The sequence below is a fragment of the Pipra filicauda genome, unplaced genomic scaffold, assembly GCF_003945595.2.
Source record: "Pipra filicauda isolate LSUMZ 115617 unplaced genomic scaffold, ASM394559v2 scaffold203_size1373443_pilon, whole genome shotgun sequence".
In the NCBI taxonomy this organism is placed as follows: domain Eukaryota; kingdom Metazoa; phylum Chordata; class Aves; order Passeriformes; family Pipridae; genus Pipra; species Pipra filicauda.
In genome coordinates, this window is record NW_024104314.1 from 97154 (window position 1) to 125075 (window position 27922).

Consider the following 27922-nt stretch of genomic DNA (forward strand, 5'->3'; position numbering starts at 1 on the left):
GCATAATCGAGAGATGCTCAGAGATGGCTCTAATTAAAATGGATTGTCACAGCCCCAGGGAGGCTGTTACATGGAATGGAGTTCAGTGGGACCTAGGGAAGCTGTAGGAAAAACCCCTTTCTCTTCACCTATTCTAATATATCAATATACGCCCTCAAAGGATCCGCTCCACAAAGGTATGTCCCAAAAGGCAACAGATTCTAGTTCCTGCAGGGTGAGCCCTAGACCAAAGTAATCCTTGCAAGAGTCTCAAGTCCTTGTTTGAGAGTAGCTCGTTCCCCTTCCCAAAAGGAGTTGTTCTAGCTGACTTGCTGCTCTTCTCAAACAATGAGGCAATGTCCCCTGAGAAGAGAGGGTGTCTCTTGCATAGACAAGCTATTCCAAGACTGCTGGGACTGATCCAAAATCAATTGAAGTACATGGCGAGTCCTTCCACCGATTCCAAAAAGGTTTGAATTAGGCCCAAACGTCAAAGCCAACACCATAAACTCCGCCTGGAAGCCAATGCAGGGCCAAGTAGCAACTCCTCAGCATCAGTGTCATGTGCTTACAGCGAGATACCCAACTTACTCAGCAGGATGCTGCCTTCAGCACTGGCTCCACGTTTCCCAGGGGATTTATCTCCCTTTACTGCATTGCAGTTCTCAAATCTTCATGTGACAAAAACATGGATAACAGTACCAAGGTCCACAGTGACAAGGAAAGGTCACAGAACTCGCTGCCAGGCAGAGATGGGGAGGGGAGAAAAGGACAAAAATCAACAAACCAACAAAGTTTCTATACATAAGGAATGGGGTCTCGGAGCTCTCGGCCAATTATGTTAAATAGTGGAAAAATCTTTATTCCCCCACAACCAAATGGAGCAAAATGATGACACAACGGCCTCAGTGCTTTAATCAGCAGGACAAGTCAAGCCTTTTATTCCTTTGTATATTCCAGTCAATGGAAAGTTATTGCTTAATTAACCCCCTTGAATGAATACCTGATAATTAATAAACCCATATACTGTACCCCAAGGCTTTGAGTTTAAGAAATCTCTTCTGTTCAAGTATGAAAAAAGAAAACATGCTGAACTAATGGGAAATAATTCTGGTAGAAGGCAAACCAATTAGGATTAGTGAATTCCATTTCATTTAAAGTTCCAAGATAGAGAAGTAATTTATCTAGTAAATTAATAGTGTTAGTGACTTTCCTAATATATTAGCAAGTCTTTCGTATCATATTAGTGAAAACCAAGCTGGCTAATACAATAAAAGACTTATTATAAAGGTATGAAGGTTAGTAATGTGATAAGATTTTTGCATCCAATTAGTATTAAAAGCAGGCTGCTCTAAAATGGACTTCTACATTTATTTATATGATTACCCAACTTAATGTAGAGACCACAACTTTTAACTAAGCAAATTATTATTTGTCCTCCCAAATCTGGAGCTGCTGTATGCCATGTTCCCCAAGCAAAACTGCAAGTATGCCTGTATCTGCAGATCTGCAAGGATAACTGGCCCAGATTATTTGGTCTGGCTGCATTGTTTAGCACAACACTACAGTGGTTTTGCATTCCCCTAACCTTGGATCAGCTAGAGACTGGTCTAATCAGATACAGCAGCCTAAAGGCAAAACAATTACACTGAAATTATCATATGGAATCAAGCCAACACTCCATCTTGTCTGGTATCCTGTCTTCATCAGTTACTAGATCCTCCCACCCTTCTCTGGAGCAAGGTGAAAAATACCTGCTGCTCCAACGAGTAACCTACTTGTACAGGCATTTCTTCAGAGCCTGACCAGATACCGGTTTCCTGAATAAACCAGCAAGGTTTAAGTCTTTTATAAAATCCTGAATTATAAACTGTAATATTTTAATGCAAACCTGTGTAACTCTGCCCAACGGGGGCCTCTGCTAATGTGTCAGTGAGTTCCAGAGGTGACTTTTCAGTGGCATGAAAAGGGATCTGCTTTGGTTAATTTTAAAATGTGCTGGTTTTTACACTGTTCTATTAGACACTTTGTGAACACAGATTTTTTTTTTTTTTGTACTGTGAGACATCTCAGCTGTCTCCCAATGTCTTTGCTGTGGGTGCAGCAGAAAAAGAGCAGAGTTGCCTTCAGTGTCAACTGCAATGAAGGCTGCACGTGGTAGCACACAAAAATGGAAAAAAAAAAAAAGAACCAAAATCATTATTTTGCTACATTTACTTGATCCACTGTTGAAAAAATGGGTAAAATTTTGGATCTGAATATAGTTAATCTTATTAATTCAGTTCTGAAGTATATGCCTATATGTATGGCTTTGCTGTGTGTACTTACACAGTCTTAGGAAAGAAAGTTTTCAGACCATCATAAAATCCCTTCTTACAGAGCTGGCAGTAGAATTGTACAGAATCAGAACCGTACACACGGGTACTAAGAAATCAATTGTATTAGAGAATATAATTGGTGCCATTTTTCATCTTTAGAGTTCCTGCAAGAGTGGTTTCCTTAGGTAGATCAAATTAGTAAAGTAGAAACAGCTGCAGTCGATTGTCCATTGTTCAGGCCGAGGTATGGGTGATAAAGACTGATCACAGTCAGGGGATGTTAATGTGAGAAGATTTACTCCTGCGCATTCCTCCGAAATCGGAGCTGTGACTGATCTGGTTCATCTCGTCCCCTTAAATCACTGGAAATTGTCATAGCCTGGATTTCAGACTCACGTCCTACTATTTCACCCCCATAAAAAACGCAGCATCTTACACATCAGGCTGGAATTTTGCCTAACTTCGCAATTCTCACACCCCTGTACCTCCGAGCCAGCAATAACACAGAGTGAGCACAGGTGTGTGCAGGTGAGCTATATGCCAGGGTTTATACTGATACATGAGTATAAGGAGTTGAAAAGCTTAGGATAAATTTCACCCAAGAGGACATCATGCGCTTATTTTTTTTTTTTTTAGCCCTGTCCCATAAATTCAGACTAAGGGAATTCCTGGTGAAGTGCAAGGTCAGTCTTTTTAAGAACACCAAAAACTGCATGTTTTGCTCCAACATGCTCAGCCTGAGCCATCACTGAGGCAATTGCTACGGTTAAATTTAATTCAAAACCTCTACCTCTCTGAGTGTAGGAAGAATAATTATGCAAGTGTAGTAACAGGTATATTTAACTTCATAACTCATTTATTGCCCTTGTGGGGGTGAGAAGACATCCCACATCATTAAACCATACTCTAAACATAGAGCTAACCAAATCTGTGTGCCTCTTTTAGAAGCACCACATCTGGATGGAGACCATAGCAAAAATTTGAGTTATTTAAATTATTTCGAGGGTGGAGGCAAAAAGGAGGAAACAGGGACAGAGCAGGAGAGTGAGGGTGTTCAAGAGAAAAATAGGAATGGAGAAGTGAATGGAATCAGAGAGACAAGTGGGAATGTGCATGTAAGGTACCTTTTACACCTACAAGGTGTAGAGACCTTAACAGGGACAAGGCATGAGGGAGGGATGGAGGCTTGGGCATTGGTCACTGAGCTGGTGTGAGAGGGTCTGAGCAGATCCCCAGAGCAGATAGTCAAGGAGCCTGTGGTCACAGGAGGCACCAGCAGAGCTGCTTGAAGAGCAACTGGAGAAGGAGGAAGATTACTGCGGTGCAAGGAATTAGGGATGCTGTAGGAAGAAAAAAAAAACTACTGTCAAACCAGCACATAAAACCAGACAGCTGAAGAGAGAGGTCATGGGAACAACAAATACCAGGGTGGTTGTTGGGGCTGAGGAAAGTAAGATGACTTGATAAAGGAAATTCAGATTTAGAGGTCAAAGGGGGAAAAGTTCTTGGTGAAAAATAGGTCAAGGAAGCAGCCTGCCTTCATTATTTTACTTTTCAAACCTTTAATTTAACAGTTGCTAATGACAGACAGTGCACAAAATGACAGTTGTATTACCCTCCAACACTGATGTAAAAATAGGCATAATCCCGTTTTTGTGATGATTAATGCAGTGTGAAAAAGATAATTAAACGAGGCCTGGCGTACTTTTGCTTTCTATGCCTCACTGCTACCTTCCGTGGCTCCTGCTCAATCTCCTTGAAAATCTATTAGGCTTTGCTACCATTTTATCACTTTCCCTGCCTTAAGTTAGACATGCCCTCCTCCAGCTTTAGACTGGGAGCAACTGCTGGGACAAGGCAGAGCAGGAGCAAGAGCCTTGGTGTGCCAGCACCCTGCCTCCTACCTCTGACTCATGTGATTACCTGACTCCTATAGAAATTCCAGCACATAAAGGTTTACTGCTAATGCTTACTCCTAATTAGCTAGTTCATGTAATAATAGCAACTTTTACCCCTTCATCTGGTTAGAAAAACCTTTGGCAGCTGAATTCATCACTGAAGGGGATGCGCTTCACCAGCTCACAGTCTGAAATCTCATTTCTGAGAGGCATGGGAGGGCAATGGGGGACAGAGCTGTTCTGAAAACATTAAAAATACCCAGTGGAAAATATTTGCATATTTGTAGAAAATACATTTTTTTAAATTCTCCTTTGGAATTTTATCCCTATATTTTTTATTTAAAAAAAAAAAAAGAAGAAGAAGAAGAAAAAGGCATGAAGTGTCGGAAAAAAATAAAAGACTTTCATAGTTATTTTCTTTGCTGATGGCCTAGAAATTTGCTGGATTTGATCCGAAATAAACTGCAGGCAAATGTCAGCTTACTCCTGACATTGTCAGAAATGGATTTTCTTGCTTTGTGCTTCCCCATACATAATCAAATGCACATTCAAAATACATAATGGTCTGCTAGTTTAAAATTATTGCTTGATCCTACGGCTGTGGAAAAGCAGTGGAGTCAGCCAGTGTTTCTTTAGGGCACATCAGCGGCAGAGGCAGGACTAGAACTGAAGACACTGCAATACCTCCCTCTTCTCCTTCCAGCTCCCAAAGCAATAAAACCTCTCTATGCTAAATTAGACTATTGATCAGTGGCTACCATTCCTAATGGACATCCTGTCTCTCATGTCTGGGATTAGGATGTTCTTTCTCCTGCTGGATAATCTTAGTACTGTACAATTGCTCTTTCTCTGCTAATGACTGACTACAGGAAGAAATATTTCCCTGTTGAGTTTGGTTTTTGAAAATCTCATCGCACGGGCTCACGTGAGGTGAACCAGAAACGCCAATTTGTGATCTAGTGCTATCTGATCCCACTCAGTCTAACTACCAGGTATTTGTTCTACTTTCTGCGAAGGGATGTTACATCATTAGACCACTGTCTGCATCATGGTATATGACACTCCAATAATTCAAGCTATCATGTCATAATATTCACTAGAAAGGAAAAGAAAAACAACAACAACAACAAAAGCCAAACCTTTCTTCCTGTTCTGGTGATGGCCGAATGATAAACCTGAGCTGAAAGTCAGAGCAGCCAAACTTCTGAACATCTGCACCACACGCAGCCTGTGCGGGCAAGTTTTCAGCTGGGGTAGCCCTAACACAACTAAACTCAAGCTCTCATGAGAAAAACAGGGCAGGAGACTCCTTAACCTGTGACCTAACACTCACACATGCTCTCACACAATCAAATGAACACATGCCACGTGCTCAGCAGATCCTGTGTTTTGGCCCAGAGTGGGCACTCGGAGTGATGGACAGGAGAGTCCAGGCAGCAACTGCCCCAGCCCTTGACCACATCTAAGGGCTGCTGGGGAAGGAAGACAACAACAATGACAGAAGATAGGCTCAGTATTTCCCCACCCCTTCCAGACAACATCATTTTAAGTCAGTTCTTACAGATCCTTTATCTTTTGGACTGGGAAGAAAATCACACATAAATTAATATTTTGGTATGTCAGCTGTTACCTGAATATACCGCTGTGGCCAGACCAAGGGCAGTTCTTATCCTGTTGATTAAAGTCTCCAAAATTTGCGCACAGTTTTTGTGTGGGCATGGATCTATTCTATTTTCAGCCATCCTTTTCCAAGTCTGAAAACACCCATTAACAAGTCTGGTTCCCAGGTTGCATCCCGGTAACCAACTCATGTGACACACATGACAGCCAAGGGGAGAAAGGACCATGTCTCTGGTAAAGGTACCCTAAACTGTACCATGCTAAATTTCAAGCCCTGGTAGTGAATTAGCAGCCTGACACAAAGCTGGAACAGTGGACATATTTGAGAGAGTTTGCCTTTTCTACATCCACAACCAGCATCCAAATGGATGTCGAGAGAGGGTTTTTTTTCTTTAAGTGTAAGCTCTTTTCTATCGCATTGTGGCCTGCAACTCAGTATACAAGATGTACTGTGGCATTATGAGACAGTGACAGCTGCTGAAGAAACGCTGTGTTATAAACATGCAATGATGCAGTGAACTGGCAAATCCATATGGCTGGAAAAATGACAGGGAGGAAGAAGAAAAAAACTATTTCGTAGTTTCTGAACAAAATAGATAGTCAGTAGTTTGCTTCAGCTTGCATGCCCTAATCACAGCTTTTTCTTTAATGGAAAAAAGTTTATATTCACATATACACACACATAAATATATGTATGTATAAATAAATATATATATGTAGTATTATCCTAGGGATGATCTACATGTGGCTGGAGAAGAAGAGGTGATGGTCCTGTGCATGGTCAGGAGTTGGACTCAGTGATCCTTGTGGGTCCCTTCCAACTCAGCATATTCTGTGATTCTGTGTGATTCTGTTTATTTTATGATATTTTCATATACTACCATATTTCTGCCTCTTATTTCTTTGAGCTCTTTGGTTGAACAACCAGCATTTGAATCATCCCAGTACAAACTCTTTCAGGTACCTCTCCCCACAAAACCTATGTGCAGTTCCCCTCTCCTTCTGTGCAGATGGATAACCTCTGCACATACACCAGGGAAAGGTCAATCACTCACTTTTGCAGAGTCATCAGTCATGGAGGATTCTCTGTGTGTCAGAATAAATGAGCATGGACATAATGGATATGGAACATCACTGAGGGAGACCCCAAAACCACATGGAAATGTTTAAACAGCTTATATACGCCCTCATAATTGATGGATCTCAGCAAGCATATACATCCATTGCTTTTAAAAATGCTGATAAATCCAAGTCCATGACACATATTTCTTAGGAAAGCAAGTATTATGGCTTTGTAAAAAACTGAATGAGGAAATGGAAACCTGCAATCATATCAATCCCCATTTTCAAACCTGGCTGCCATGGTTTGCTTCCCGCTTCTGAATGAAGCTCCTAATGAAGGTGGCACAGCTTCATGAGCATCATGTGCTAATGCTGACGACACAGCCCCTCCTCAGTCCAGCCTTTTGTGGCTCTTTGAGACCTAAATACAAGATTAAAAATCTCAATTTTGTTACATGGGTTTGCACTTACAGCCCAAAAGCAGATGGAAACAGAAGCTGAAGCTCGTGGGTCTGCTCTTTTGAATGGCACTTTTCCATCCACCTTTAATCGATGATGTCTGAGAAATGAAGGCTCGATGAGTATGTAGTCCAGCACTGGCAACATTTCCCAATGCTCCATAATCATCCTCAGACTTTTATGGAGAATTTTCTCCCTAGTGATTTTTTTTCCTTGTCATTTAGTGCCACTATTTCAGATTTCCTCTTGCTGAACTGCTGGAGTGTCATCAGTGCATCTATATAGAGTATGAGAATATATTTGGAAAGCTTATTTCCAAGGGCCATTGGAGATGACTAACATTTTTACACTGCACAAAAGAAGAGAAAATAAATTTAGGAGTAGCAAATAGAGCCACTGTGTTATTTCCTTCCCTGTAAATAAATAACTGTAACACTTATATTCCAATCGTGGAGCTGGGTACCCAGCATCTTTGTGGGGAAGGAACATAAATGTTCACCCAAGACATTGACAATGAAGGCTTAAGACAGCACAAATTATAGGGAACATGAAAGAAGCCCTGCTTCCCTTGAAGACACCACCTGTTTAAGCACCTGGGGAAAATTATTCATAGCATTTTACCACTACACAGACAATAAAGATCCTATGGAAATGTCTTTGTTTCAAATCAACATTTATGGCCCAGATTTCATCGAAGGCTATGTAAATCCTAACTGATGCAACAAATGCAAAACGACATCATTAGAAACACGGGCCCTGCACATCAGCCTCCAGTACAAGTCAAACCATTTCAGCTTTAGAATTTCATATTTTAGTAGCTGAGACCCAAGACCAGAATTTTCTTCCCTCTAATCTTCATTCTGGGTTGCTTCACCTCAGTACATAGTTATATAATGAATTTTTCCCTGTACAGAACGGGCCTCCTCAGCTGAATACCTATTAACTGAAAGATGGGAGCAGAACCCATTGGCATTCATCCTAATGCTGCCACTCGGTTTTGTGTCCTTGTCCAAGTTACTAGAGATCTGATCCCATAAGAGCCACCAAAACTTCTGTAGTTGGCCCCCCTCTCTCTGTGCAGATGGATATTCTCTATATTCACCAGGAAAAGGGAGGCAGGAGACAGACATCAATCACATGAGAGTCCAGGTGATGTGTGTCCTTACTTCTGTACCTAGGAAACAGATTCAAGCCTTCATCCCTCTGCATTGTGCCTGATTTTCCTCTCTGCAGAATGGAAGCCAGAGTATTTTATATCATGTTTGATCACAGTAATAATTTAGAAGCCTTATGATGCTTCCACGGAAGTTTAAAATATTATGTTTAACAAGTATCCCATAATTTAATTTTGAACAATAAATTTTATAGTTACCTTGCACTGCTTTGATTTGTTTCTGAGCCCTGTTTGAAGATCTTCTGAAACCAATTAATGGGTGTTCTCCACCAATCTCATATTGACTCTTTTGTTGCTGGAACCTTTTTGTGAATTAGGATTTCACCAAGGTAGAGAAAGGTTTTGGATTTATTTAGTCCATGTCACCACACAGCAGATGTGGCCCATTGCCCAGATGTTTTAGGAAGGTCTCCTGCTGCAGAGGACTGCACGCTCCCAGGTGGAAAGGAGGAATGCAGTCAAGGCACTTCCAACCCTTCCCTGAATCATTTTATAATCCAAGTATTTTCCTTATACACAGGGAACAGCACTGTGGGGTGTAATATGAGTAAAGATTTCTTGTCTGCTTGACAGCCACCATCGTGGTACTTGACCCTGTGGCACACAATGCCATACAGTAGAGCTCACACTTTGTGTAACACTCCTTTTCAGTCATGTAGGAAGCCTGATGACTTTTGTCTGCTTTTTAAGCTGAGGAAAATACCAGGAACTGTCCTCTCTCCACCCCCCACTTCCTTTAAAGAAACCCCAACAGTCTTCACAGAAAAAGGAAATGACTGTTACCTTTAGGCTGTGGGATTTTAGGTTATAGCCTTCTTTCTGCTCTGTTTAAAAAACTGACTTTCTTCCACTTCTCTCTGCCTCAATCTTCCAACCCTATTTGAATTGAATCTCCTCTTTCTTTTTGGTCCCACTTCTAATTCAAGAGTGCTTCAGTCACCACAGAAGAGATGCCAACGGCTAAGACATCAAAAGAGACGAAGAAATGAGTGCAGTCAAGTTTTTTTATTTTTATTAAAAGATAGATTCTCCCTCTCAACTATTGTTTCTTGAGAAGGAGAAAAGCTGGTGAAGGGACAGGGAAAATCTTTCACCTGGCTAGAGAAAAACCTTTGAGAACTGGGTGAGTGGGTTTGTAGTGGGGTGAGGAGTCTGTCCCTGGTTTGCTGGAGTGTACATGGACAATCAAAGGACAATCTCAGAGCTCTTGCTGCAAAAGCAAGAGCTGCTCCCTTGCCATGTTATAAAGGAGGACCACATGGCTTCACCAGAGCAATATTCACAGGGTTAGGCTGCTTATGCAAGGAGAAAGCCACCATTCACAGAGGCTGCTGTCATAATTTTATACAAAGGGAAGGGACTAAAAAGAGTAATCAAGACGTAAGAAGTTGCAGCATTTTGATTTTTTTTTTCCATTACTTTTTCACTGAATAAAAACAAGTCCTTAAAATGCTATCTAAGAAATCATGCAATCGTTTAATATTACTTGCAATGGAAGATTTTCACAGTATTTGGTTGAGGATACAATCTGCCCTGGCAACAGTGGGGGCTGGTTATTTTTCCAAATGAATGAAAACACAGATACAAGCAGGAGTCACTGCAACCGCTGCTGCCTCATTTATCTCTGCAGTCGGGTTGCTACTGGTACAAGTGCTCAGTTTTATACAGGAAACACAATTGCAGGTGCAGAACTTCAGGCTCCTGTTTACACCCACCAGCAGGAGGTTCACCTTCTTAAATACATCTGTCTATGTGCAAAGCACCGGAGAAATTGCCATAATAATGATACCTTCCCCAGAGCATACATAAATATTACAATGTCCCTTCTGCAAAGAGGAAAGTTAGTGCAGGAGTAAAAGTACATCACTTCAGGTCACAGCAATGGAACAAAACAGCCCGAGGGATTCAGGAGCTCCTGCTTAAGACCATGCCTGCTTCTCCGTTTTAACATGCTTTAAAAAAAAATAATTAAAAGAATGAGAAACTTTATAAAAACCCACAAAAAGCTTTAGTGAATCTATTGCATACTTGTTTGTTCTACAGTTGCCAGAAGGTCTTTCGGTCTCCTTGTCATTTTGCACCATATGACCTAAGTAACACTGATATTTATTGCTCATTTTCATTTAGCTCTTTGAAGACCAATCCACTTAATGATCAGAAACCTCACACAATTTAGCAGATAACATCACTGCAGAGACTTGTTGGGAAGCTTTAATAAGTAAGATGAATACTAAGAGGTGGGCTGGGGTGATTGCTGTGTTTAAATCCTCCACGATAAGAATCAGAGTCATACCTGCCCATTCTTGCTCTGTGATTACAGAGACAGAGCAGTTCAAGTGGACACAAATTCTAGGGGAAGTTGTCACAGTGCCTACCTCAAGCACTTGTAAGACACGCATTATGATAATAATGCCTGCCCTTAGTGTCACTTGTGTGTAGCCCCACACAGTTTCTCATGCAGTAGGTGAATCCTGTTACCTCTGATCTGCAGATGGGAAAACCACAGTGACCCCAGGCCCAGCAAGCCCCAGGCACTCCCTGCCAGGTAAGGCACATGCTGGAGCAGCTGAGCACTGCTACCCTCTCTCCATCCTCCCCCAGCACCAGTTTGGGGTCCAGACTGCTTTGGAGCAGGGAATTTTATAGACCACAGTCAATAGGTAGCTGACACAAGAGCTAAGGGAACCTGAACTAGGGTCACATTTCTGGATATAAAATACCTAATGGTATAAAAGGGAGTATCACAGATTATAAAAGGAAGCATAACAGGGTACTGCCTGTACACACAGGCAGTGAAACTCAGTAACTTGTTCAAGGTCACACAGGAAATCTGTAGGAGAGCAAAGAGGAGAATGTGGTTCCTCCTAGTCCTTAGTTCATGTCCCAACAGCTGGACAGGGCTCTGTGACATATGAAAATATGCCTTTAGTCCCACAGTAAAATGCTTCAAATTACAAACTTCCTACTGTCCTCTGAGAGTGTTTTATTTGTGGAAACTTGAAAAAAAACACCGTCTCTATATAATAACAAACATGGAAAGTTGTTTTCTTGTAAAATGGTAAATAAAGCAGTATTTATATTATTGTTATAATCTTTCTGGTCCTCAGTGACAGGGTGACCCTCGTTGGTGCACGGAAATGGAGCAATTAATGAGTAATGGACCGTTTCCTGATATGCAGATGCTGCAGCCCATCTTTTGTTCTCAGATCTTCAGGGACTATCTCTTATCACAGGGCTTTTCCCCTATGGAGAAACACTTGGAGGTTGCTTTAGGTAACACAGCAATGGGTAATTTTCAAAGCCAACTTAAATTAAAGAGTCTTTTCAGCAGTTTTGAGTATGCCATTAGTCAATGACTGCATAGGCAAATGATTTGACTCTTTATCAAAGCATTTTGGGGTTAGAAATTTTTGGGTTTCTGACCTCTTGTCAGGAAGTGATAGACACCACCACCTCCTTGTCATAAGCACCTTCAAGTCTCATTTGAAACCACTGGGTTCTGTTCCATAACCTGCAGTCTTTGCAGAAAATGTCACTTTGAGGGCTGAATTGCAATTCATTGCCCACCAGAAAAGGTGAAATCCTAGGCTTTTTTGTTTGTTTCTTTCTGGGGATGTTCACCTTTTATACACAAGCAGATGGCATTGGAACAACAGGTCTCTGTGCAGAAGGCAGGATTTTTTGGATGTGCAGTTCTCCAGCGAGCATAAAACAAAGTAAAACCAGATTGAAAACTTTCATTACCCAGCAATGCAAGTCACAACAGCAGGGTTAAATCTGTTTCTATTTAGACAATATCTGGAACAGCGTTTTATTATACAGCCTGTAAAGCACTGCCTGTGCATGGGTGGAAAGTACATTGTCTCCTGAAATAAAGAACTGGGGCAGGATTGTTTGGAACCTTCTTTTTTTTCTTCTTATTTTTCTTCAACCATAAATACAAAGTAACCATTTCTCCATAACATTGAACTCTTTGTGGCCTTCCTATAAACAATAAAAGTATCCAAAAATAAACATCTACTTAGAATAAATATTAACTCAGAGGCCTTTAAAATATGAAGAAAATAGTCTCTGCAATATCATCTCTTCCCTGATAATGCAAAAGCCACCCCATGGGGTTTAAAACTGAGGGATTTCAAGGCTTCAGGGTGTCTTATGATGCTCACTCTGAGCGGGCTGAATGCCAGGCTTTGTGAAAGGCTCTGTCTTAAAAGACAGAGTCCTAATCGCTTTCAACTTTTCTAATTCTTCACATTCCTTCCTAGCAAAATAACTGCCTGCCTTATAATGGCAGAAACATTTGGAGACTAAAAGAAACAAACAAAAAATAATCAATTTTCAAGGTCCACTTGCAGACGGAGGAACTGTTTATGAAGCACTTACTGTTCAGTTGCAGGAGAAAATCTCATCTTAATGGCAAAAGGGGAAGCATGGAAATACTGGGGAGAGGTTTTTTGGGGGGGTGGATGTGGAGATAGAAACTCTCCTGCTCTATAATTCAGACGATTGACTTTTTCAGCAAGTAGATCTCTCATCCAAGGAAACAGGAGTTTTCAGCTGTGTGGAGCAGGGAGTGGGTGCTACCACCTCTCATATGACACAGACCATGTTTGCTGCCCTCGAGGGGGTCATTAGCTTGTAAAAACATCCCTGGTTTCAAACCCAAATCTCGATCCTATGAGCGGAGCTCACCTGACTGCCCGAGTGCTTCTCCCAGGCCAGTTTTGGTTTCTGAACCAGAAATCTCCTGCTGGGTTCTGGCTCACCCTATCTCACACATTCCCCACTGACAGAGGAGAAGAAACTGAAAAATTTCAAGCTAATCTTTCTACACAAGGCCTATTCTCAACTTTTCTCCACGTTTTGCACAAAACTTGGCACAGTTCTTGCAGCAGAAGCTCCTTGACACGGCCTTGCACCACTCCCAGCTCCACACACCCTGTACTCCCAGTCACAAAAGACTGGCACAACATGGAAATGCTTCTGATTAAAACCTCTGGGTTCTCCAAACTCTACTGACCGTGCTTCGGATCATAGCCAGTCATTTCTCCAAATTATTCCAGCTCCTGCCAGGAGGTTAGAGGCTGGGTATTTTCTTGGCCTTATCGCCTCTTGGGTCTGGTTTTGATCTTTATCTTCTATAGTAATATTTTAAAAATTAAAGAAATACAATAGCTTTTATCACGTTAATTTAAAAGTAAGACCTGCTTTTCAATTCCAGTTAAATAATTCATTTAAATCTTGCCAGAGATGTTGAAAAGCTAATATGTACAGATGAGAAGAAACCTTTCTAAAATTATGAATGGAAAACATCCAGTCTTTCCTGTTATGTTTATAGTTTTCCCCTTACAGCATAACATTAAAATTACCAGCTCTCATGTGGTATAATTTGGTTACATTCCCTAAAGACACATGAAAGTAGTCCCAAAGGAACTATTTACTTCAGTGAGAATAGAAGGTGCTGAGTACATCATTCAGGAACATTTACTTTTTGGTTATTAGTGGGTGGGAATATTGGTTTATTGCCTAAATCTCCCCAGACCATCCTTCCGTACAAATGAAGTATGGAAGGAGCCAGGTGGGGTGGTCCAGCTCACATGCCACTCTTACATGGAGGTTTCATGTTTCTAGGTCTTGGGGTCCATCACCTTTGTATGCACAGAGGAGAGGAGTTGTGACAGCAAAATATGTCCTCCCCAAACTAGAGATGAGGTGAGAGGACTTGAACAAATGGAGAACATCCATGAGTGAAGAAAGACCAGAGCTCAGCTCTTCTGTCTCCGACAGCAGCAGGGAAACCACAGTGTTCCTCTCACTATTCCCAACCCGATGAGCAAAAACTTCCAAAAGCCTTCAGGAGTGGCCTAACCCTGCTGCCCTTGAGGCTAATGCCAGAACTAGGTACTTTTGCTTAAGGGCTCTGGAGAACCTGATCTGCTGCTGGAGAGCTGGTGGAGAGCTGCTTTGTGCATTCCCTGTCCACATCCCTGGCTGAGGAAGAGCTGGCCTGCACTGCTGCTGTACAGTGCTACCCTGCTTGGTTGAGGGCAACAATTTCAGATGCACAACAACAGGAAGAGTCCAGAATAAACACATTAAGTATCTTAAATTTGCAAGTAAGTGCACAAGCTATCAGGCACTGATGTAGCACAACAGATAAGTTCAGTGGTTAACTTTAAACATACAAATAATACCACTAAGTTCACTTTAACAACATTATGTTGCATGCTTAACATGAAGCTTATGCTTAAGTGCCTGACTGATTAATCCTCTCTCTGTGTACTTCAGTTCAAGTTTGTTTGGGGTCACTTGGTGCCATCTTACACACTTGGCAAGAGCACAGACAATAAAACAATACAAAGGAACCAGTTTTCGCACACTGGAAAGGTAGCAGGTAAGTGTCCTAGGAATTGTTTTCTCATTAAATATGACACTCCATTTCTATCACTACATTAATGGACAGTTTATCACCTGAGAGGCTGAACATTCAGCTCTCAAGATACTACAGGGGTTCTGGATGCCACCTCAGTTCTGCCAGGGTATGGCCACAGTACCAGCCCTTAGTGGAGAGGCATAAGCAGTAAGTGTATTTCTGAAAATTTGTGTACACCCTTGCTACAGTTGTTAAACCAAATAGTCAGAGATAAAAGAGTCATTTTGTTTAGCTGGGTATTACACATTACACTTTCATGGTCTTCACGTTTTAATGGTGAATTTTGTCAGCTTCATAAATTGGTCCATCGTGAGTAGGCAGAAGACTTGTAGGAAGCAGCAGCTCTTTGGTATTGTCTTTGGGTTTCTGCTTTGAAACAGCTCTGCTACAACTCTATAGATTTGAAATGTGATGTGGTAGGGGAGTGTGGTGGGGGAAAAAAAGTGTGAGCAGATTTTTTTTATAGATTCACTCTGCTATAGTAGTCAAGGAATTAATTATCAGTGCAAACGTGGCTTTCAGTGGATTGCACTGCCTTGATAGGGAGAAGCTATTCCTAGTGATTCTTTCATTGTCTAACCTACACCACTTTCCCAGTAATTTTGCTTTAAGGTCTCTTCACATTTGTGACTGTAACAAGAATTGGTTTCTAACTAGTACCCCACTTTTCAAGCCACCACCACTATGGAATTTCCGCAAGTACCAGCCAGGATGGTTTTTGATTTGCTTTACCCATGCAAGGGACTACAAATCTTATGTACAGCCAGACATGAGTTCCCAGCTCCTGGCCTGATAAACACATGTCCCATGTCAAGGGATAAGTCCCAGCTCTGTCACCTGACTTGCTGCTATAGGTGAACTGACATAGATGAGCTGAGGATTCCTCGCTTTTCTGAAGAAACTGTGACCCATACAGTGATTCTCCTCTTGCTGCATGGAAACCCTTACCCAGAGCTCAGTATAAAGGCTCAACCGAATCCTTGTAGCTGTTTCTGAAGAGTCAGTTATGAAATCCAATAATTAGCTGCAGAAGCTAATGGCTGATATTCTGTTAAATAAAAAGAAAACAAAACATTTTAATCATCTGTGTTGCACGCTGCTCTAAATGTATATTCAAATAAAGGTGTATCTTACTGAACACATCCAATGCTGGGCCTTTCAGATTCAGCATAAATAATTAGACCTCCCTCTCTTTAGAAAAAATATCAGTAGGGAAAGCTTTAAAAATATTTTCTTATGAAATACAGTGCTATTTCTTTAAATAAAGGGTTTTGGTAGTTCTGTGAGGCAGTTAGCTTAGCACCATTAATACAGAATACAGTCTATCAGCATTTAGTGAACTCTCCATGACCCTGGTGGAAAGTAACTCCTTTAGCTTATACTTATGAAAAATATTATTAAAAAATGCTGTTGAAATGTAAGCATCATTTATAGTCAGTGTTAAACTGGAGTGCTATTGCCAGCTCCATCAACCATTTCACCAAAGATGGGGAGCACTCATTTTATTTTCTCAGGGATGTAGAGGAACTCTGGGAGACGGAATTGGGAGCTTCCCAAAACACCTCGGTTGTCTCCTCTATGCGCACTCACGCATTTCTTTTCTATTTGCTACCTCACCTTTCAGCAGAAATCATCTAAAATTGGCCTATTATGGTAAGTTTTTTAATTTACCTGTTTTGCAGCAGAACAACGAACGTGTGCTATGCACATGAGTATGTCCTGATGTGCCAAGACACGGCCTTTGAAGGTCACGGCTCCTCCCTTGGAGCAGGGCATCTTGGTCAGGAAGGATCTGGGAGAGGAAGTCCAGGGCTGTGTCTCCTCTTCCTGCTTTGTGTAGGAGGAAATTTTAATACTTCTCTGCCAACAAAAGACAGTAAATGATTTCTTTTTGTCATTCAGACCACAGACCTTTGGCTCTCTGAACTCACATTGGCAACACTATCCATGGGATTATGTCTGCATGTAATGTCCACCACGTAGTACACGAGGTCATATAAGAATATAATCCCTTTGAAGAAGCAATTTGAGGTGATTTTTTGCCATGCTGTGCAGCTATCCAGGTGCAGATCCACAGCACTACATGTGCCCAACTAAGATGCCTGCATTAGGATATTTGTTACCTTGTGCTCCTTGTAGAGCCAATGGCTGGACAGAAACCCAGAGAGGACAACTACATTTCCCCAGGGTATCCCTGCGAGTACCTATCTCTCCCAGTTGAATATATAAGGGAGTTTCTATGCCTAATTTAGGCTCCTAATTTAGACATTTCATTTAATCCAGGCCTTAGTCCAAGCTTTGGCAGCTGTGAACTGAACTCAAGAAGCTCTCACAAGGCTCCTTGTTTGTGTAACATTCAGGAAATACATCTGGCGACAGGGGCTGAGCCCTCAGCCCACAGCAGTGGCACTCAGCGTGGACCGAGCACACAAGGATTGTCTGAACCCTCTGTGTCAGAAAAAGGGGTTTTCCACATTTGGAAGAGGGCCGCCACTAGAAGCTGAACCTGGCCAGACCAGTTAGCAGCATTTTCACGACAAACAAAGCAGTGCATTTCTTGGGCCACTGGCTGATTATAATAGCTATGAAATTACCCAATTTACTTCACCACGTCAATAAAATTTATACGAAAATACCACCAGAATCTTGGCTAGCATATGGATAACTGTACGAAAGTAACCCAAGCCAATGTGACAACCATTTAAGAGGACTAACCTCTGTCATACGGTTTTCATTTTATGTGCATGCTATACAAACACAACCGCCACAAATATGCATTACAGGCTGCCTGGGACTCACTACTGAGGTGAATTAGCACTGTAGTCTGACCTGTTGAAAAGCTTAACCTTTGACCTGCCAGGCAATGGCGGTTGCAATTTGCAAGCCATTCTTGTGTTGAGTGGCTGAAAACATACTTATTTACTTGTGTAAAGCCATAAATGAAATGGGTTGGGTGAGCTCAGCCTACTTCCCAGTCCACAGACCATGTCGCAAAATACTACCACATGTTCAGCAAGTAATTCAGCATGTGAGGACTGAATGCTACTACATTGTGACCCAAATTCACTCTTCAGAGAAAGCAGAGCTTCTTCTAATCTGGAGTGAAAAGAAGAGAATTCAGAGTGACTTCCTTTCTAAGTAACTTCCTACCATGCTTCCAAGAAACAGAAATTCAAAGAAATAGTTTGAAAATCAGTCATTTACCCTCATGAAAAATATGCATAAGCTTACAGCTTGAGAACTGAACTCCTCTGTATAACCTCACTGGTGGAGTTGTCATTAGTAGTGCATTTCCTCTTGTTGCCCACTGACGAGTGTCAGTTTTGTAGGGCAAAGCATTAATTCCCTCACTTTTCCATCTCATCTGCAAAGGCTGACAGTGGTGCAGAGACAGAGTTGGGAGGTGGACAGAAACGTCATTTCCTACTCACGGGTTTTGCAAGGTTTATCACTTATCAGTTTTCTGAAAGATGCATCGTTTTGGGATGTGAAGCTCTCCCATGCTAGACCTGCTCTTGCCTATCAAATGAAGCCAAATCAGAAGATAACCCAGGTTTAGCAAAGTGGATGTTTTGTAATGGAGATAGCTGGATAATAACTATTTCTAGATCAAAGTCAGTGACTAGGCGTTGCTCTTGGCTTGTTGGCTTTTCTGTCTGACTGTATAACCACAGGTAGGCTTGAGTTGCAAAATTCAGATCAGAATGCAAACTCCATAATTTGGGAAGTGTTTAGTTGCAGGGACCTGGAATGGTTCACAGAGAAGTGAGGTAGGAATCAGGATGCTCAGAACCAGGTCTGCATACGAATTATGGCCAGCCTGACTACATGTTGCAGTGCTGGTCCATCTTCGATCCCAGGGTACATGAAATTGCATCCCAGAGGAGTTTTCTGATCAGCCTAAAGCTGCATTTTGGGATTTATTCCCCCTCTTTTCCCTGTACTTACACCTACAAGCTTGCACAAACAAAAATACCCTATCACAACATGCTTTCATTAAAGCAAATACTTCTGATGTTTGCTTTCTATTTTGTTCTTGCCTGATTATTCCCTGACCTTTCATGTCCTACAACAATAAAAGAGGTAAAAAAAGAGAAAGCTTTACAATATACATTTGCAGTGCTTCAGTACAGACATAGACAAAAAGGTTTATTTTTCTTTTACTTCAGGAGCTTTACATTATCCAGAAAAAGCTCAAAAGCCCTAGATGAGCCAGGAAGGGTTGAGGAGGGATGGGAGGGAACAGCACACTATATATATTGCTGCTCTTCACTGCTGTCATATACATACCATAGGCAGCTGTAGCTCTACAAGTTTTAGGTTAAAATGGAACACAAACCCTGGGATCTATCAAAGAAAATGAAAAGATGACACAGCAGGCAACAGGGACAGAAGAGGATGGAGCAGAACATGGATGTACAGGCTTGGTTTACTACAGCTGTAGGCACACTGAAGCATTCACAGCCCACGCTGGTACTGAGACCCTGCTGTTGTTTACTTTTCTGAATTGGTGTAAACAACAATAGTAGTACAAAAATAATAACAGCAAAAATAAAAATAGCACCATCATTCCAGCCTGTGTGACAACCTCCTTTCTGGATATTGTTGAGAGGAACAAGACCTGTTTAGAATAAATTTTAGTGAAAAACCTTGGGTCTAAAATTGCGGTTTGGAGAAAAACTAATCTTGGGCGGAATCCATGTCACATTCTTCCCCCATATTTGTAAGTTGGTTTCCGTGGTGCATATCAGCATTTGAAACAATATTATGTTAATGGTAGGGTCATATTTGTTCATTATGAAGAAGGAAGTAGATTTCCTTCAAAGAGGGGAACCAGTATTTCCCACTAGTTGAGAGCCTGCTACGATAGCTCTGCAGTCATAGCCTGGCAATAATTACACCTTGGGTTTTGCGGTCATTTTGGATTGGTGTGAACATGATAAATGACACGTTTTAATTTGAACTATTGCTCAGCAGGCCTGTTCAGGTAGGCAATAATTCACTCGAGCAGGCAATAAACCTGAACAGGTAATAGCCCACACTTTGAAGTATGCCAGCAAACTCTTTAGCAACAAAATAAATATGTACATGAACTTCCGCCATAAATTGTCTTTGGTGAGGCAGAGCTAGTAAGAGTTTCAGAGCTGGCTTTTCAGGTACTCATGAGGAGCAGAATGAGTCAGTGGGCAGATCCTACTACTGCATTAATTCTTTGAAGCTGGACTAACAAACTGGTCCAATATCCACTGAAGGCAGTAGGAGCCTCCTGTTCCATGAAGGCAGGGTGACTGAGCTGGTAGGGCACTTCAGTCCTTTTACTAATGTAAGTAAATTTCCTTCCCATGAACCACAGATTCATAAATGAGCTTATTCCTATGCGGCTGAGCAAAGTGCTGAAATGCAGCATCCATGTGCAGAGTAGCTTTGCTACAGCTTGGAAGAGATACAGCAGGGTCCAAGCAGCTCTGATCCTCAATGCTGAGGAAAGCTTCTGGCAAATCCATGTTTGCCCAGCACTTTTCTTCACAGCATTCCTTTAACTGCTTTTAGACAAGGTTGTTTGTCAGACATCACATTACTTTTATACTACAAATACAACATTTTCAACCTTTGGGCAAACACATGCACTGCTTTAGTTACTTAAAATAACATATTTTGAGCAAATTCCTCCAGACTTGCTGGTAACATGTTTCCATCACTGTGGGATGCTGCTGTAAAGAAAAGGAGAGGTGCCTTGGTTATCTTTTCTTTTGGCTGCCAGTTGGCCTTACTTTTATTATGGGTCCCAACCTGTAGTGTTATCACTGATTACTCTAATGCACGTTAACTTTTGATAGGAGGGGAAAATAACTCAGAGTAATATGACTCAAGTCGACTTCTTTAAGGTTGGTGTACGTGAAACTCTTTTGCCTTCTGCTTTATAATAAACAAGGGAAAGAATTCAAAGTCAGAAGAAAAAATCAGCAACAGATTGAATGGAAAGAGACAGTTTATCATCAGCTGATGACAGCTGTGAGTCCAGATTGTTCTGCTGCCCAACCATGCTTTCCCACCAGAGACCCAGAGCAAGGCTATTTTGAGACACTTCAGTCCCTGAGACAGTGCCTGGTGCAGGATGATCCCCCACCTGTTTACAGAAAAGTCTCCACCAAATCATCCTGGAGGACAGGGTAGGATGTGCCACCAGCCTCTGGCTGTTGGTAAGAACCTTTCTGTGGCCATTCACCACTCAGGGTATAACTTTGTTTCCTAAGTGGGGATCATTTACCTTTAGAAACACACAGAAAATTAATTTCTGGGCTGGGCTTTGAATCCAGATTTACATTCTTTTCTTGCTTGAATTGCCTAGTTCTGTCATTCTGGTTTGATCCATCCCAGGAACAAGATCCAGCAGCTTCCTTCAGATGCAAACCTGAACCTGAAAGCCTCCCTTCTCCCTTCCCACACCATCTGGGAGATGGGATTTTCCATCTTTTGTTAAAATAGTTACTTACAAAAGGAGGAAAGGGTTGAGGGCAGTTCACCACGTTTATTTCACTTGGTATGTGTTTGCCTTTGCTTTAACACAAGCTGTTTTCATGCCAAATGACAGTTCTATTTGTTCCCCCACCCCCATTTTTTTGTGTAGCTTATGTAGAACATCTGGTTTTAAAAGTGTCGCAATTTCTAAACATATTCTAATGCTCTTGGGATCAGAATATCAACAACTGTCTATTGCGGTAAACCGCACGTCTGGAAAACATTCCTGCAAACTGAGTTCTTAAATAAACATAAAGCATCTATAACACATAATGCAAAGCAACATTCACTCGTAAACTCAATATTTAGACCAGATGAGGTGCAAAATATGTTTTTTTCTGGGCTGGGACATCGTGATTTACAATAACACTGACGGGTTTTTCGTTGTATACAAGAGAGGGCAGAGGTGTGGCACGCAGATCGGAGCCTTCCCTCAAGTGCTTGTTCTGAATTTAGCTCCTACCTCGTGAGATCTTCTTGCTCCAGTTGGAGATGGGAGACCAGGAGTATGTCCTCTGAAAAATTCCTACTGTTATTAGAAAGTGGAAATTTAAAAAGAAACTGTAAATCACCGACGGATTAGACATGCCTGTATCTGATAACCCTGACCCCCTTGTGTAATATCTGCATCCGTGCTAATTATCTGCATACATGTGTCTGAAATCCAGAGGCAATTCAGAGACAGCGCAAAGATTAAACAAACTGAATAGTACAGTGAAAAGAAAATGGCAGTAAATTGGTCTGAGTGGGAAGATTTTGTTATTTTCAATTATTATTACTATTATTTATAGGGTGTGGAAAGCAGAACCATAAGCAACTTTACATGCAGTCATACTTTAAAAAAAAACTATTTCACTTTGAAAATTCCCTCCACACTAATTTCAGAAACAAATAATCGCTTCAAATCACTTTTTAGGAGTTTTGATGAAGTTAGTTGACTGAAAGTGGAAAAGCTGAAAACTCATTAAACTACTGCTAAATGCTATGAATATATTTTGATTATTCTTCCAGATTGCTGTTTCTTAAAAACATTACCTTCTTCCTCCTAACAAGAGCACCAAATACCTTCTCCCAATTAATTCTTTAAGCACTTCTACTCTAAATTTAATGCAAAGATACTTTATAAAGAGAAAAGATGAATACATACACTTAGGCTGATGCAATTACATTTGAAGGTTACAGAGAAGTCCAGTGAATCCACCTCCTGCAGCATCTCAAAGTTAAGGTTTATCAAGTCAAAACTGAAAAATTAAGTCAAGCCTTATCATTTCATTTCCTAATATTAAAAAGGGTTGGATCTTTTTTTTTTGATGATTAACATCTGGAGTTATGCAAAGTAAGATAAGAGTATTAGAACATCTCACTTCCTTGTATGAAGATCATCTCTTCTCTTCAACAGTATGGAAATGAGGGCCTCCACCCAAATATCCCATTAAGCAGCTGAAGACATTTTGGCCCAAAACCTGCAGATATCAGGATGGAAGCACCTCCCTTGTGTGTTCACCATTGGAAATACGCAGCTGGATCTAAATGGTTACTGGGGAACAGATCATGCTTGCTTTGAAGACTGAAGGTTTGAGGTTGGTGGAATTTTAGGTCTCACAAGAACAAATGCTTAGGTTCTATTCCTCTCCCCCCGTTCTTCCATGATAAATTCAAAGTTTTGCATTGCTTGTGTGGGTTACTGGGTTGACCTGGTGCTACTGAAGCTCATTCTCCTCTGAAGCTCAAACAATCGGTCTCTAAAAGGCCGAGGCACTTTCAGCTTACTGGAAGTGAGTAAAATTTTAACGAATCAAACGGAGTGAAAAAAGGCTCAGCGTTCAGCTGAACATGCACCGAGCCTGAAACAACCGTGCTGTAACACAAAGCAGATTTGTGCCAACCTGCAGGGACTTCCCAGTCATAGAACTCCCTTGGGATTTACCAGTGTAGCGTGGCTGGGGACATCCAAGCAGCTCAGCTTCTTCCTCCCGCGAGTGACGCTGGAGGAGCGGCGCCCTGAGCATTGACAATTATCTGGCCGGTGTCATTCCAACAAAACAACTGCTTTTTGCCAAGTCTAATCACTCTACTATGCACCTCACCTTCTTGAATGAGAGGTCCTCATTCAAGCATGTAGTTTATTCAAAAACACATGCTGCATTCATTATAGCTGAATATTAACAAACACCTTGAATTCTTGGAGCATTATTAGTATCAGGTCTCTTGGCTGCTGCTAGGACAGAATGCCTTATGGGAAGCTTGATGCCTGGCCAGGACTCAGATTACAAAGCATTCACATCTTTCTTTCAATATATTGAAGAAGTCACTCAACCTTACATGTCATCAAAGTACTTCCTAAACATATGTGTTTTCCCAAAACGTTTGCATTGGGATTGCAAAGATTCTGGAAAACTCTGACTTTCCTTTTCCAGAAGCTGGAAAACAGGGATTATTCTACTGAAAGTTTTAACAGTTATTGTTTCAAAATATTTTTTTTTCTTAGGCTTTTAGCAGTTTTGATGAAATCCTGTAAGAAAACATAAAGGGCAAGCTCATACAAGGACAGATCAGAGCTTAGATTGTGTTGTGTCCTTGTGACCGTGGCAAGTTTTAGTGTATTGCAACCAACTCAGAATTAGCAGCATTTTCCAGGACTCTGAACTTACCCATAGGACAGTTTGCATGACCTTCGTCACTTGAATACTTGAAAACTTCGCAAATTGTTGTGTCTTGACATATAACTTTCCTGTGGAACAAAAAAAAAAAGTTTTTCATATTTATAAAGGCTGTCAAACAGTCATAAGGGGTAAATAAAGTCACAGAGGAAGTCTGAAGTTTTATGATAGCGGAAGGTGGACCACTCAAGTACCAGTTCAGCATCCTGCCTCTGAGACTGCTCTACACATAAATAAATAGGTTGTTCTACACATAAAATAAAACCTCATCTTACTGAGAGAATCAGGAAGACAATATCACACTTCTACAAAGTATTATGTCTTTGGCATCATGTATCGAGTAAGATACAGAAATAAATGTTTCTGTTATTACTCATAAGATACAAAATTTATTATTTATTCTAAAGGGTCATAGACATACATATCTCACACCACCTGGGACCAGGGTTCTCCCCAGTTTCTCTTCCATCCTGTTGCAACTCATTCCACTGACCTCAAGAACTATCTTGTGCCCTTTGCAAAGATGCCCAGTGATCCCTCTGGGGTAGCTGTAACCCTCTGAAATAATGATGGAGAACACTCAAATGAGACAACTCTTGTGTGTCCCTAGAGCAAGGAGACAGCATTTTTGGAGAGTCCAGATGTTCACTGTCATGTAAATTCTGCAGGCAAAAGTCTCTTAACCAATTTCCCGGCGTCACTCCAGAGTTTGCATTGATGCAAAGGGAGTCATTTCACCAACTACAACACATAAAACTGGCAAGGATTTACAAAAATAAAACTGACAAACAGTCCAACTCTGCTATTTAGCTGAAACGAGATATAAGTGAGCAGAAGAGATGCTCCTTTAAAGAAACCAACACATGGATTTTGGATAGGATCAGGCACAAATGTCCTTCTGCTTTTATAAATATTGACAAAAGGAAACAGGAAGATAGGTCTGTCCATAAAGAGGAGGTCTATTAACCATAATGCTGCTCTATTCCACTGATAGTTTTATCTTTGTATTAAAACAAAAAGGGTAAGGCTAGATATTGCTTTTTTTACACTGATAGTTCCAAACCTCATAAAATACTAGTATCTGTATTGGCTATAAAAATTAACAGCTCCAGATCCTTCAGTGTTGTGGTCTTCAATTTTATTTTATCACCAGTTTCTCAGCTGTCTGTGTGTGTACGTGTGGGTGTGCACACATGCACACATGTCCCTTCCCTTCTAAGCTGTTTGGTTGTTGCTGAATAGGTTCATAATTGCTCAGTAAGGCTCTGTGATAGGGCTTGCAAGTGGCACTCCTGATTCCTTTACATCAGAGGTCACTATTGTACAATGAGATCCTGATAGGAGATAGTGATAATATGATGCAAAAACCCCCAACAAACTAAACCCCCCACCCCCCAAAAAAAATGAAAACTCTGGTGTTGTCAGTGGGAATTGTTTTCCAGTTAAATAACTTTCTAGGAGCAAAACTCAAAAATTCTCTGAGGCATCTCAGTCCAAAACTGCCCTTTAAAAAGGTTTCGGAGCCAATGTAAATACTAAACTCAGTATGATGTTTGTATTCACTTACCCAATCTAACTTTTATTAACAATTAATCCATCAAATTTCAATGCCTATAAAATCCTCTGAGTCACAGGCCCCTCTGGAAGCCTGTATCTCGAAAACAAAAATTGCAATTACTGGCATTATCTTTTGATGCAGAATCAAATTTAAAGGGGGTTTTACAAACTGGAGAATTATCTGCATTTCTACTGTCTAAAGGCATCAGATTCCCTTAAAGCTCATATACAGGGTAAATACATAGAAACTACAGGAGGCAGCCAGTACATATGGAATGGATAAAGGCCACATAGTTTATTGAACCTTGTGGCCTGCTGATGTAACAAAATAAGCTTTGCAATGAGCAGTCAGATCTTAACATCAGGCCGCTCTTTGCTCGAGTGTAATAGATGATAGCTCTCAGAGGGCCAGATTTGGATCCCCATATTTATCAGGAGTCTTACTTCAGGCTCTGGCCCTCAGTACACTGAATGAGGGATTTAGAAACATTCATTCGTAATATTTTCTCTTCTCTGAGCAAAGTGTGGTGAGAGGCAGCTGGAAGGTTTCATGTTCCAGCAGCTGAGGGGAACGAGATCCTGAGATCCAGGTATATGAAATCTTTCCAGCACTGATGAGTCCTCCTCTTCCAAACAGATAAACAGCTCTTTCTCAGGGTAAAAGTAATTTGGACTGAACTGTCTCATCATTGCAATAACCCCTTGCTGAAATTTTAAACCAACGAGAGGAGCCAAAAAACTGAGCAATGTGTGCCATTGCCTTTACCTGCCAGCAGCAAGGCCTCCATCATTCCTGAGAGATACTGAATTTTCTGTTGTTTTTTTCTTTTTCCTTTACTTAAACTTATCCTTCCCAGCATTTAAAGTCTAGTCACTATGAGATCATTAGCAATGAAATCAGCCCATGAGGGTCTGGGGAAAGGATAAGGGAGAAAGTTCTTGCACACCTTAAATCTGGAAATACCCCAAATGCTGATGCAGACCCCAGCACAGCAAGGGCTTGAGGGAAAGTCTAAAGGTATCTCAAGAAGCCAAAGAGTTGTTCCTGTGTGTTTGGGGACTGTCACCTCTGCAGGTGGAGAGAATTCAGCCTCTGAGGGTACAATCCCAATGCTTGTGCCCCAAAGAAGCCTCTTCTGTTCTCCATGTATCTCCACAGAGACTCTCCTGATTAAAAACTGTGGCTGTGGCAGAGTTTGGGCTCATAAGGACTGCTCGCTTGCTGGTAACATATCTATTAAAATACAGACTTAGTTGCTTGAGGAGACATTTTTTGACTGGAGACTATGGAGTTGTGAGAAGACTCAGTGACTATTTACTATTCTGCATTTCCAGCAGCTCTCCCTGAATGCTTTTCTTTCTTTGCTTATTTCCACACTTCTGCTGGGAATTAATTTCAAACCCCAATGCCTAGGAAAAATATATGTTGAGAGGACCCTCTGGAGAAATATTATTACATTCCAGCATCTCAGAGGTGTATCATGTATCCTTTCCCCAGGAGGCACCTACATCCTCCCAGACACTCCAAAAGTGTGGTTTAATGTCATTCTTGCTATACAAATCTTTTTACAACTGTGCATTCATTAAACATCCATCTTTTCTTCAGTGAAGAACAGTCATAATTCCTAACTTGTTCCTGCTCTTGAAGTGCACTTCTGGTTCACCAGACCACAGTCATACATCCATACTGCCCCCTGAAACAAAGTGCCTAAGCCACAGGAGAAATTAAATATAAGTATGTACGAATCCAGCTACCAAGAGCATATTTCAACGTCCTGTTTTCAGAAAAATGCAGGGAATGAGAAGTACATTCCAAGACTGTGCACAAACTGAAAGCTCTGAAAAGCTTACAAACACTAAAAATGACGTAGATGGCTCTTGTGTAGATAACACCAGGAGAGAAAGGACAGCTGCTCACCGGCTGTCGCCCAAGGTAAGCGCTGCTGAAGGAAGGGGATTCCCAGCCCTGGCAGCCAAGGAAATACAGTGAGTCAAACGAGATCTAATGCAGCTCAGTAGTTCAAGCAGATCAGTCTCAAGCACAGATGAGAAAGAAGGGGGTCACAGTCACCAATGGCATAAGCAGATAAAAAGATCCAACAGCAACATGGAGATGTGCCCTCACCCCGAGCAAACAGAGGAAGGTCACACAGCTCACAGCTCTCCTGCAGCTGGCAGGAAAGCTGCCTCAGTGCCCTAGTCTGGCACAAAAACCACTGAAGCCCTGTTGAAAAGACTATTTC

At 41.3% G+C, this 27922-nt stretch overlaps 1 long non-coding RNA gene across 1 annotated transcript in view; it reads right to left on the bottom strand.

Moving 5' to 3' along the window:
* Positions 1 to 13686: 13686 nt before the first annotated feature.
* The window catches only part of LOC113990098, a 240914-nt gene continuing 226678 nt past the window's right edge, over positions 13687 to 27922 (bottom strand). The window contains exons 21-25 of the long non-coding RNA XR_005563376.1: positions 24114 to 24193; positions 22610 to 22703; positions 21926 to 21991; positions 16615 to 16803; positions 13687 to 15991 (exon numbers count right to left, since the gene is read on the bottom strand). This is a non-coding gene — a long non-coding RNA (uncharacterized LOC113990098). The remainder of the gene's footprint in view (positions 15992 to 16614; positions 16804 to 21925; positions 21992 to 22609; positions 22704 to 24113; positions 24194 to 27922) is intronic.